Here is a 12987-nt window from a genome sequence, read left to right as displayed (position 1 = left end):
GGGTCAGGCCAGATTTAATCTAAAAATCTTTCTGCTGCGTGTAAATGGTTATGTCATAGCATTTGTCTTTAATTACTAAACTGTTTCCAAAGGCTTGACTCATGACATGTTCCTTGGTTAACCACAAAAACTTGTACTACAAGATTTGCCATATAGATCCTTTTTTTTTTTTCCTACAGCATTGTTAAGCCCTGGCTCCTGAAAAAGGAATGTAACAATCTCCCAGAGATAGACACTTGATCTTTACAGAAGTGAGAGCTCTTTTTTTAAAATGAATTTTCCATATAAAGGAAACAAAGCACTTTTGACTCATAAGGAATACTACAACATCTTTAATATTGACAGGAAAAAACCCCACAGAAGTGAAAGCCTTTAAAATACAACTATTTATATACCCTTGTATAAATCCAGATAGGAAGGATCACTGTTATAAACCTATGTATGAAGACTTCTGCAACAAATGGTACCATTTTCTAAATGCCATGATGACCAACCTTTGGCAACAGCAGATATTTTGAGAAAGGCTGCGTCTCCTTGTTCCTAGTTGTGTAAAATTTCTTGTACCATTTCTTGGTATCCATGAGCTGTTTCCTATGTATGACCTAAGGATGAGGTCATGAGAATGAAGTGTAGCAGGCATTCTGTGAATTGAAAGTCTACTCTGGGAACCTAAAGAGTGTTTGCTAAAGGAAGAAAAGTGGGATTTTTGGTTTTGTTATAATGAAAGTGTTGATCTGATCACCCAGATCTAAGAAGGACATTTTAAGACTGAGCTGGTGGCTTTATACTTCCCAGAAAAAGTCAGAGGAGAAAAGTATAAGCAGAACCAGTTGACACAGGTAAAATGCAAATTCAAAATATCTTTTACCTTCATCTCTAAGTTGAGTCTGAAATAGGGGAAAAGTGTGTACCAAGTACTGTAAGTTGATGCCATTTAGAGCAGAGGAGAAATGGGCTTCTTCCATCTTTAAAATGGAAATATAGCCATTTGGAAGCTGTTAGGAAAAAACACATTCTGCCAGTACATTGATATAGGGCTACAAATTGCCACCACAGGAGCTGTTCAACTCCTGCACTTTAGATTTTGGAAAAGGTGCTTGTAGAAGTCCACCACCTGCTCAGCACCCTCAAGACCATCTCCATCTCTTCAGTTCCTTTGACTACTGGCCTTGCCTTGCTCCCTCATGGGCAGGAATTCCCACACAACACACATAACCCATGGCAACCAACTCTCTTGCTGGAACATGCAAGAGGAGACTTGCACTGAAATTCTACAGTTCAAACCATTGAGCAGAAACATTGAGAGAAATACAGGTTGAACTGAACTGAACACCAAAACAAGTAACGCCTTGCAGGTTGAGGGAGGTGATTTTACCACTCTGCTCTGCACTGGTGCAGCCTCACATTGAGTATGTGTGCAGTTTTGGGCACCACCATATAAGAAAGATATTAAACCATTAGAGAACATCCAAAGGTAATTCTGTTCACTTCTTAATCCTCCTATTTCCAGAGCACCTTTGGCTTCTTTTCCCCACCCCATGGAACCATTCACCATCTATAGCTACTAGACCTTGCTGGGTAATATTCTTGCCTGGCCAGACATTTCTGATTACATTGGTTTTCTTCCTTTAAATTGGCTACCCCACCTCTTCTACTCCCAGACAGTCATACCTATCTGTAACTGTCTCCTCAGTGTATCCGGCAATTCACTTCTGCTTGCAGGCTTATGGTGTTTCTCTAATGTGAGTCTCAATACCGGCTTCTTACCGAAGTTCTGCATTTTGAGATGTTGCTTTTGTTTGTTTATCTTGTATTCTTATGCTCCCACCACCTTCTCCTACATTTTGCATTTTTTAACTGTTATTAATGAGGGTGGATTTGTTTGCCAGCAATTGTACCTCATATTCTGCTTGAATTTCTGCTGTGTGTTTTCTTTTCAACCAGCTTCTAATGATCCAAAAATGTAAATGGGAAGTTTAGATTTTGAAAGATTAAAGCACAGCCTTTTGATATCATGACTTTGTGTCGTAAAATATGGTTTGTGTAGAATATAAGGTAGTAATATACTTTCAGTGTTAAGATCCTTGAGATGAGGGTCAAACATGAGTTGTAAGGTCCTGGGACCAGACTTCAAATTTTTGTGAAATGTCTGTAGATCATTCTAAGCATACAGGCTAACAAACAAGCCCTACAACAGCAGAGGATTCGCATCATGCTTTCCTGACTCTGTCCCCTAACTGCCTTCCCACCTGGCTGACCCTGGCAAGGGAAGCGCTGCCCTGTTTGAACGTATGTGTTTCTAGTTGGATTTTTAAAGATTAAGGACACTTACTATTAGGAGCATGTCTTGCACTATGAGAACTTTTTTGCCTTTCTAGAAGCTCAAAAGGGATCACACCCTCCAGCTAGAAAACAGTTCCCTCTTGAAGGTTAAAGCTTTCCCTGAAAGCATTCTCTAACTTCAGTTGAAATGTCTTGCTTTGCAACTTCATGCTTTAATTATCTCTTAAACAAAAGCAAAGCAGAATAATTAATAGCTTCCATAGAAGGGGAGATTAACTGATTTGTTTGTTTGTTTGCTTGTTTGTTTGTTTAAAACTGTTGCTGAAGCATATGAATGATCTTTCCCTACCTTGAACAGACTAAATAATAGAAAGGAAAGTCCAGTGAGGATAGTTTAAAGATTTCACTCATGTTAATGCTCTCTAAAATTTGTATTTCATCAACTGTTTTAGTGAAACTGCCAAGCACTCAACTTTATTTTTATAATACTTTCTGGAGTCTTGCACCAATGTAACCTGCAGAGGAAGGATGACACTTCACAAACAATATTTATGCATTCGTTATGAAAAAGCAGTTTCTACCTCTGGGTAGTAAGGCAACTAAGTCATGCAATACTGGGAAAGAGATGCTGTCTGCACTGAATTTGTCTCTCCAGAAAAGGAGGGTACCTTGGGCTGCCCTTCTCCAGCAACAGAATGCTGCTGTACTTCAGAATTTGAGGAGCAGATGGTAAGAAAAGTTTGGCTAGCATCAAATCTTGCCTTGGTTTTGAAAGGTGAAATGCTTTGACTAAGTTGTGCTTCCTTATTCTTCATTCACTCTTAGGTGGTTGCAGAGGAGAAGAGGAATATTTTGACCCTAATCTGACATATAAATTAAATATATTTAGGTTGCTGAGCATCTACTGTAACTTATAAACTGATTTTTTTTTTTATCCATTGTGTATGTGAGCTGAGCAAACCTGGCTTGGGTTCAAGTGAAATTTGGCATGGGTCAGTGGCCTACTGTCCTCTAGGATTTTCACAAGAATGTGATTCCACATTTTATGTGGCTATGTACTGGTGATTGGAATGTTTAAATAAATAACAAATTGAGTCACTTAGCCCTGAATCAACAAATGCAGTGTCCCAAAAGGGATTCCCCACAATTTATAGCCATATCTGACTGAAGATTCATATTCAACTGATTTAAAGATGTTCAAAGTTGAAGAGTGGTAAGATGGCAGGAAAAGTCCTCTCCCAGCAATTAATGGAGCAGCAGGTATCACTCCCATTGCCTGAAACCTTTAGAGGGGCTTTAACCCAGGACAGCTCTACCTGGATGGGGTTGCTAGTAGCAAGAACCTGAACTTATGGCTGTGGTTTTCAGAAATTCCCTTGCCTCTCACTTACTTTTGTCTAGTAAGAGGATGCATTTTTAATTAAAAAAAAAAAAAAAAACAACAAAACAAAACAAAACCAAAATTTTTTAAAAAAGCCAAATATTTATCCTCTGTATAGCAGAGATTGGTTCATTAGTAATGGGTTAGTCACACATGAAAAAAAAGTGTTACAAAACATTTGGTCTGTTTAAAAAAAAAACAACCAAACAAAAAACCAAACAGTGGGGTGGTGGAACCCAGAAAGTTTAGGGGAGAAGCATGTATTGCAATTCTGCTAAAAAGTAACAATTTAAAATATTGCTCAATCTTTTTTCTTCATATCATAACTAATCCATTTGTACATCTCGGACAAGGATTCATAGGTTTCTTTCTCTGCTTACCTACTTTTTTTAAAAAAGGACAAGCTGTTTCTGGCTGAGGTATATGAACCTTATCCCATTGGACTTTGGAAAGGTCATCTGCTTTTCTTTGAGTCTTAAAAAAAAAATAAAAGTCTAAAAGGTACTTTCCTTTCTGTGATTTAAGTTCACGAGCATTTATCATCATGTCGAGTCAGTTTGTCTTTGAGAAGAAGCGTTCCAGAAAGAAAACAAGGATGACTTATGGATTAGGACACAATGAACTTTTCCTGCTGCCAGAGTTAGCCACAAGGCAGTTCAAATGCCATCCCCTCCATGGTGACTCTGCCCAGCTGTCAGTCAGTATGTGGCTATAATTGGAATCCACCAGAAAAATACATTTTCTGGAAAAACTGAGAATTTTTATGGGAAAAAACAAATTCGAATATTTAAATTCAGTGGACTGGAGCTGAAATGCTCTAGTTTCTATCCTTAGTTTGAACCTCAGGTCCCATAAAAAACTCACTTCTAATGAAAAAACAAGATGGAAACAGGGTGTTGAGTTATGATCTCTCTCATGAAAACTGAGAATTTACATTGCAAAGCAAACATGTCTACTGATTTGAAACAAAAGTTGGTTAAAGCTTCCTCAGATGTAACCTAGTTGGATTTTTAAGGTGGCAGTAGCTGCTTTGTGGCTGGAAGGACAATTGAAAGGCGTTGGCCTACAATAATGTAACCTAAAGCAGTAATTGCTGTGCAGCATCTGCTGAGCAGCCAAGGTAAACCTGCCTGAACCACCATGCGAGAGAAAGGAGAAGATTCACATTTTGGTCACTTACAACCTTTTTGCTCCTATTGTAAACCTTTCACAGCTCCCAGGTAAATGTATGCTGTGTTTGTGACAAATCTTACCCTCACCATGATACTACCTCTGTGTTTGAGAAACATCTATTCCATGGGTGGAATTCCTTACCATTGCCACTGATCTTTGCCTTTCTCTTTTAAAACCCTTTTACTCCTTCTTGTTTTTTGTGCTCTCATACAACCTTATATGCTGCCCTTCAATTTTTCTTTCTTATACTCGTGAAACAATCCCCCACAGTTTAAACTGAACTTGTTACCCCTTTCTGGTTGAAAGGATTTATTAAGAATTACTCCAGATTATGTCAACCAACTTTAACAAAAATGACTTTTGATTTCATATCAGTTCAGATGCTGACTAGTGCTTGTGGTTTTCTGGCTTTTATTGGATGTGACATAAATATCCACACTGTGATACTTGCCAGCATTTGTTTTCCCTTTTGTACAAAATGAAGAATACAATAATTTTGCCAGTAGATTTTGTGATCAGCAAAGTATTTGCACAGCCCAGTTTATTTTTCTAAACAAAAAAGGTGGGGCTTGAATGATTCAGGGAATGCATTCCACCCTCCTAGCTCTCCTGCAGGCCCAAACACAGTGAGCTGAATGGTATCAATCTTACCTGGAGGGCCCATTACAGAGGAGGGAAAGTTGCAAATGTACACAGCAAGCTTTTCCTTGAAAATTTATTTCAACACAGTTCTTGGGGGTTTTCACTAGTGCTCAATAAAAAATTACCAGGCCTATGAGTCCCCTCCTAGTACACAGTCATGAAATATGTCCATTGGCAGAGACAACACTTTCTTTTCCCACAGAAAAGGGGGGAAAAGATTTTTTTATTGCACTGCTGGGACACACGTTGCTCTCCAGGGAAGCGCTCTGGAGCAAGGGGGGTGTGATGCAACGTTAATAAATGACCACCACGTTCATAAATGACAAGCAGCAAATGCTGCAATGGAGTGAAATATCACAATTAGACCAAAGTGCAAGTGAAGGGTCATGCTGTGCCTCTGGGGCCTGCCAGAGCTGGATAAGCAGCTGTGGTGGCTGAGCAGGGACAGTGTGAGCTTTGTGTCTTTAGCACAAGCCTAGCCATCACAAAGATGGGCAGCTGCTGAGATGGCACCACCCCTGGGGCTCACTATACCTTCTTTAAAGACCCACTCCTGTTGCTGGTAGGTGTGAGGAGCCTCTGACCTTCCCTTGCACCATGTGGGCTGCATGGTTGCCTGGTCCTGACCTAGCAGTTCTCTGGTTTGTGTTCTCAGGACTTTGAGTGGGCCAAGGCAGCAGTGGAGGGAAAGGAAACTGTTCCTTTCTGTCTCTTTTCTCTCTAGAAAAACCCTTGTATGAAAACCAGGTCATCCTCCTTAATATCTGTCTGTCTGTCTGCATTTGGCTTTGAGGTCACCTGTGGCTTGTAGGGTAGCCAAAAATAGAAAGACAAGGAAAAGGCTTCAGGTTCACCAACCAAAACATCATGCAGCTGGTCAGGTTAGGGGAAAATTACTCACCTTCCTGAGGAGGAATGAAATATTGAGATACAAATTGGTCACTAGCCCCAAAATGGCCCAGTTTTGCTGCTCTTTTTCTAGGACGTGTGGCAAAACCACAGCCTTGGCTCTACTGGTCTTACCTAGAGTGAAGGCTAAAGGCAGATTTTTATTGTGAGGACACTTGTTCAGGCTTTTGCAGTAGAAAATTTTGCAAACCAGTGCAGTGAGAAGATGGAGATCTGTCATGCAAAGCAGTTATCACAGCCATCCTCACCTGATTGTTAAAAGGCTGCAGTTTTTAACAGTTGCATTTGAAAACATTTATTCCTAATAATTGCAGTAAGCAACCTGCTGCACTTTTTGCCAGAGTCCTGTATCTGGAACTAAAAAGATTTTCTGTCTCAGCCTTTGAACCTGAGATCACAGCACATGGTAACCCAGGAGAACTACAGTGACTCATCACCACACTGTGGAGGCTGAAAGGGACCTTTCTCCACCCACCCATGAAAACAGAAGGAATTTATCTGGACCAAGTCACACACTTTTTCCTTTCATTTACAGAAAACAGAAACTTTTTTTCTCTGAAGATCATAACTGTTTTTCATGATTAAGCTCTGTGAAACAGATAATCATGATCCTGTCTTGTATGCCTCTTTAGAATTTAGCATCATGATTCCCTAATTCTAGCACAATACAACTGGTGATCAGATATGAAAAACTGTCATCCTGATATACAGTTAAAAGAATGCAATGTAAAAAAACCTTGCTTCTCTTAACTTCGACCTCTGGAATCTGGGGAAAAATGCTTTTTTACAGATGATCTTAAAAAGGTCCATTTCTCCACCTGTGTAAAAAATGCAGTATACCGTGGTATACTATTCATTGTATACAATTGACTTTTTTTATACCCCCTTAAGCTTTTTTTTGGACTGGGTTATTGTTGCAGGCCAAGTATCAGGTCTCTTCAGCACACCTTCTGATCCTGCTTCTTTGGAAAAGCAGCCCATCCTGCAGCTACCACAACCAGGCATCCACCCTGAGGAGCCAAAGTTCACCAGAGTTTCTGGTGCCACTTCCCTGTTTCTAGAAGAATTGCTGCAACCCCTGTTTGTGTTCAACCTCTTCATCTGTCATCTCACAAAGTCGAGCCGCATGTGGAGCAAGGTGGGCCACTGTCAGCTGCTGCAGAGCCAAGCATGGAGAGTAAGCAGTTACACATGTTTCCCTTCAGGGTTTCTCAACAAATTTCAGTGGCACTTGAAAGGGTATCCATTTGTGTGAGTCAAGGGACAGCAGTCTGGGACTGGACACTGCCCACAGGCAGCTCAGGCACAGCTGTGCCACAGAGGGGTCATTCCTGAGCACAGCAACCACTGGAGTCACATGCTGAGAGTTTTGTTTATAAAGTGAATTCCGTAGGTACAAGTCATCAGAAGAAGAAAAAGCCCCATGGACAATATTATATAATCCAGACAAATATACTAATAGGGGATTTTCCAATGGAAGAAAACTTACATCATGCCTGAGGAAGTAAAAATAAACCTGGCACTTGTATTTGTTCTAAACACAAGAAGAGCGTTGATGAACTACTAGATACATTTCTTTGGCTAATTATTAGTCATGTTGAGCATTGTGATGTTGGTTTTAAATTTATTCCATAACTGCATCCTAACCTCAATATTAAAGTATCCTAGACTTTCAAAATCAGTTTCTTTCTAAGGCTCACTGTTTCCAGAGAAAAGTACACTTTCCTAATTATTGCTGATGTTTTAGCCATTATTGAACCTCTTGTGACCTTATTCAGTGAAGAAAATAGCACTGGGATTTGAAAATGAGCAAGTTACTTGTGAAGTAAAATTAATCAAAAAGTAAGGTTTATATAGCAACCTCCCCGAATGCCAGATACATTTAAAAAGATTTCTTATCACTGGAAAAATAATTACTTTCACTGTATTTTACATCTGAAGATCATAATTGAAAGAATGTGTTTTGTTGTCAATAGGCTGTTCTATTTAAACACAGTGCACTAAGAATAAAAGTCATGCACCATGTTTATGGCAGATTAAAAATAATAAAAGAGGAAATGTGTAAAAGGATATGAAGAGTGGCTGAAAAGACATACCATGGACTTAAGAACAAAGCAAATATGTAAGATGCAAAACTAGGTCTGTTATCTGTAAACAAAGCCTTTCTTTTGGAGAAAAAAATAGAAGATTTGTATCACCATTTTGTGTTACATTCAATAAAAATGAAATATTCAAGCAGACCAGGGGATTCCAGTGATTCACAGCATGTCACTTTTTATCCATGAGATGCATGATGAGGTGTTCATGACTTTCCTTTGCTGAACAGTAGAATTACCCAGGGAGGAAAGTGTGTTTGGTTTTGGCAAAGCCTCACTGGCTACTTTTTTACAGAACCTTACAAGTAGGTTCATCTGAGCAGACTCAAGTTAGTGGCAGAGAGGTGTTATTTGGATGAAAATCAAAGTCTTCTTGACTTATGCACCAGAGAGAGACAAAACCAAGTTGGTTCACTTTGGGTGCCAGTTACAGCTTGTATGTGCTGATCTTACACCCAAGATAAGTCACAACAGCTTTAGACCAACTGTCTATGAGTCCCAGAGGGTGAGATAAGAATGAGGGAAGTGCAGATGTTCCTTCTCCTTCACACATCTTTTGCTGGGGGTGGACAGCGGATCGTATAGAAATTGGCAGGTCTTCATTGCAGCTGTCTAAGTTTGGCCATTCCCTTTCCCTCCACCCCCACCTCCTTCTCTTTCCAAGTAGCAAATGGAGCATCTCAGTGAAACAGCTGACCTGCAAAGTCCACATCAGGTACACAGGCTTTCTACTGGGGCTGCTCATTCCTCTGCCTCCTTCATCTTTGCCAAATGAAATAATTCCTGTCACATCTGAATTCCTCTTCCAGTGCTGAGTCTTGGCATTGCTAGCCTCTTAACCACTTCTTTCAGCTGTGAGAGAATCAACCCAGCTTCTGAAATTCTCAGACTTGCTCCAGGTTTCTTTTAAAAAGGGACTGCTCTTGCAACTGCTATTTCCAGGCAAGCAGAGGTAGCAAAGCGTATTCCTTGAGTTCACCCTAGGTCCTGGGCTAGCTCAGAAATGTAAGTAGGGAATTCAGTCCCATTGTGCTGGTCTATTACCAGCTGGCAGGAGGAACTGAATGCAGCTGTAGGGCTCCTCACAAACATTCCATCTCAGCAGCCCTGACCAGAAACCTGGAGAAGCCACCTCAGTTGTCAGGCTTCCTCAGAGGAAGACAGCATCCACAGGCTGAGCAGGAGCCAACCACGCAGCTGAAAGGAGACTGGGCTTCTGCGAAAGGAGATGGATGTAGAGGAAACTGCCAGAAAGTCATTAATGCCCCTCAGCAGTTTCCTGGGCACATTTGTGTTGGTGCTCCTTTCTCAGCTGCACTTTGCAAGTTACTTCACTTCCAGGTGACCTCGTCCACTGGAAGTAAAAAGCTGGAGGTCTCTGTACAACTCGCTTAGATTAGGCTGCTGGATAGAGAGGCCTCATCCCAGCTGGTCTTCCTCTCAGTGTGAATTCTGAGCGTAATTTTTCTTTCCTTTCCTAGCAAAGGTGGTTCTGTTGGTACAGATGGAGGCAGTGTGCATGCTCTGATGTAAAGGGAGGACAGTGTGGGCTGTAGCGCCTGTCAGTTGACATTAAGCATAAGAAGACAAGAAGTTTTCCATCTTCTTTAAACCTAGCCTGTACTCATTAGGCTACCTCTCCTCTTAGAAAAAAAGACATTAACATGGAAAGTTTTCAAATATCAAATGGAAACACTGACATGGTAAACACTATGCCACTCACCACAGTTTTTTCCAGAGCAGAACTGGCTCTTAATATCCCCATGCTTTGGCAGATTTTCAAAGCAAGCAGAAGAGAGAGTTAAGGGCCTTCCCTGGGACTCCTCTGACACCAAGTTGTGGACAGGTCCATTCCAAGATGAAGGGGATCCCACCATGGGTCATAATGCAAAAGCCAAATTTAAAAAGCAGCCACTTAGTAGGAAGGGGCTCAATTTGGACATTTGGTTTTGGAAAAGTGAACTGCAAAATTTAAAAAATAACCTTCACTTTGGTGCTTAGAACTGACAACCAGTGTACAATATCCTACCAGCAGAATATGAAAGGAAAAATTCTTCTTTGGATGGAATGTGTGGGAAGTTTATGCCTCTGATTTTGCCTCTGAATCTTGAATATTCATTCCCCCTGACCTTTCTACATCATGCATGTTCCACAATCTGGAATCCGCCTCCACATCAATCTAACTTTGAACAAAAAATAATTTGATAACTTTTTTAAGTAAGGCTATTAACTTACAGTTTGGATTTTCTTCATAAAAGAAGAATTCACAAGTTATTTTTTTCAGGCTGACCTTTGGCTCTGGGCAGTGATGCAAATAACCTTCCTGCCAACTCACTGATGTAAAAGGGGAAAAAGTGTGGAGGGTGAGGGGATTGGAGTGTAATACTACCGTCCTAGGAATTGGATCCAGCTGGCCTCCACGAATACAGTCAGCCATGGGGGTAGAGAGGAATAAAAAAAAAACAACAACAACAACAACAACAACAAAAAAAAAAACTAAAAAAAAAAGAAACAAATTAAAGATAAATGCTATAAATACTTAATTTCAGAAGGTGTTGTGCACCTACAGCTTTTCTGCATTTGAGCTGAGTATTCTGCATATGTGGAAGTCAGTCCCAGGAGGGGAATTGTTCTGCATCAATAATATTGCAGGACAACTATTCCTGATTCACTGGATCATCCCCTCAAATTTTTCATGTAATTCTAAAATCCTCTTAGGTCAGACTATAAGAGTTGATTCCTTGAACCTTTCTTTCTTAAGCATGTCTTCCCTATCACCTCTGTCAGAGGACATTAAGGTTGGATACTAGGAAAAGGTTCTTCACCCAGAGGGTTGGGCACTGGGACAGTCTCTCCAGGGAAGTGGTCACAGCACCAAGCCTGACGGAGTTCAAGAAGCATTTAGATAATTCTCTCAGGCACATGGTGCAATTCTTGCGGTGTTCTGTGCAAGGCCAGGAGTGGGACTTTATGATCCTTGTGTGTGCCTCACAACTTAGCATGTTCTGTGATTCTATAAAACCCCCTTTCTCTATTCCCTTCTTGTTCTCCCCTTATTTGTTTCAGCTACTGGTCTGATACTTATGGGGAAAGTAAAATCTCAAAGTCTTGAGGTCCTGGATTTCACAGTATATAAATGAAACAACTCTGCGGCTTCAGGTAATTTTTTTGATATGTGGTGTGATGGTTCTTGTTGTGGCAAAGACCTGCATACAGCCCATGGTATCAATCCAGGCTGAGGAATGAACAGATTGGAATCATTTGAATGAGCAGCCTTGGGGAAAAGGACTTGGGGGTGCAGGTGGATGAGAGGATGGACATCAGTGAGGAACATGTGCTTGCAGCCCAGGAAAGCAATTGTCTTCTGGGATGCTTTAAAGAATCATGGCCAGCAAGTCAAGGGAGGTAATTCTGCCCCTCCACTCCACTCCGGTGAGACCACAGCTCCAGTGTTGTGTCCAGCTTGGGGTCCTCAGCACAGCAAGGACACAGACCTGTTGGAGAGTCCAGAGGAGGCCAACAAGGTGATCAGAGGGATGAAGCACCTTTCCTATGAGGATAGGTTGAGAGATCTGGGATTGTTCAGCCTAGGAAGGAGAAGGCTTTAGGGTGGTCTAATTGCAGCCTTCCAGGGCCTGAAGGGAGCCCACAAGAAAAATGGACAGAGACCATTTACAAAGGCGTGTAGTGACAGGACAAGGGAAAATGGTTTCAAACTGAAAGAGGCTAGATTAAGTATTAGGAAAATTATTCTTTACTGTGTAGGAGGTAAGGCATTGGAACAGCTTGCACAGAGAAGTTTTGGACACCCCATCCCAGCTAGGATGGATGATGTTCTGAACCACCTGGTATAGCAGAAGGTGTCTCTGCTCAAGGCAGCGGGGCTGGAACGAGATGAGTTTAAGGTTCCTTCCAACCCAAACCATCCTATGATTCTATGATTAGCTTAGTTGAGGGCACCAAGTTCATTTCATATGTCCTACACTAGGACAGCCATCGCTGTGAATTGTTACAAAGTCTCTTTTTTCGAACTGGTCATCTAGATGTGAAAACTTTTCTTGTCTGACTTCACTTAACAGAATTTGTCTCTGAAGTTTCCAGCAGCATCATTTCTGCCTTGGCATCGGGTGGCAGGCACTGAGAGCCTAATCTGGGCAGAGAAAATCAAACAGGAGATGAGGTACATTTCTGCTGACTCAGATCATAGCTGCAGGCAGCCCGGGAGTTTCCAGCCCTGCTTGCATGCTCTACAGCTCTGTAAGAGGTGGATTTGATTGTAAGAAGGAGCCAGGGGCATGCCCAAAGCCGGCTGCTCTCAAAGGGACTGGGTTTGCAGAAGGGAGAAGTGCACATGGATACCGTATGCTTCTCAGTACAGCTGCAAGGCTGCCACCCTAAGGCCAGAGGGATGCACTAAAGCATCATTTTCCTTCTACAGGCTCACACAATTTTCCAGCATGCCTTGATCTTAGCAGGATCATGGGTCTGATCAGCTTCTGCATT

The sequence above is a fragment of the Camarhynchus parvulus genome, chromosome 3, assembly GCF_901933205.1.
Source record: "Camarhynchus parvulus chromosome 3, STF_HiC, whole genome shotgun sequence".
NCBI classification, from domain to species: domain Eukaryota; kingdom Metazoa; phylum Chordata; class Aves; order Passeriformes; family Thraupidae; genus Camarhynchus; species Camarhynchus parvulus.
This window is presented reverse-complemented; position numbering follows the sequence as displayed.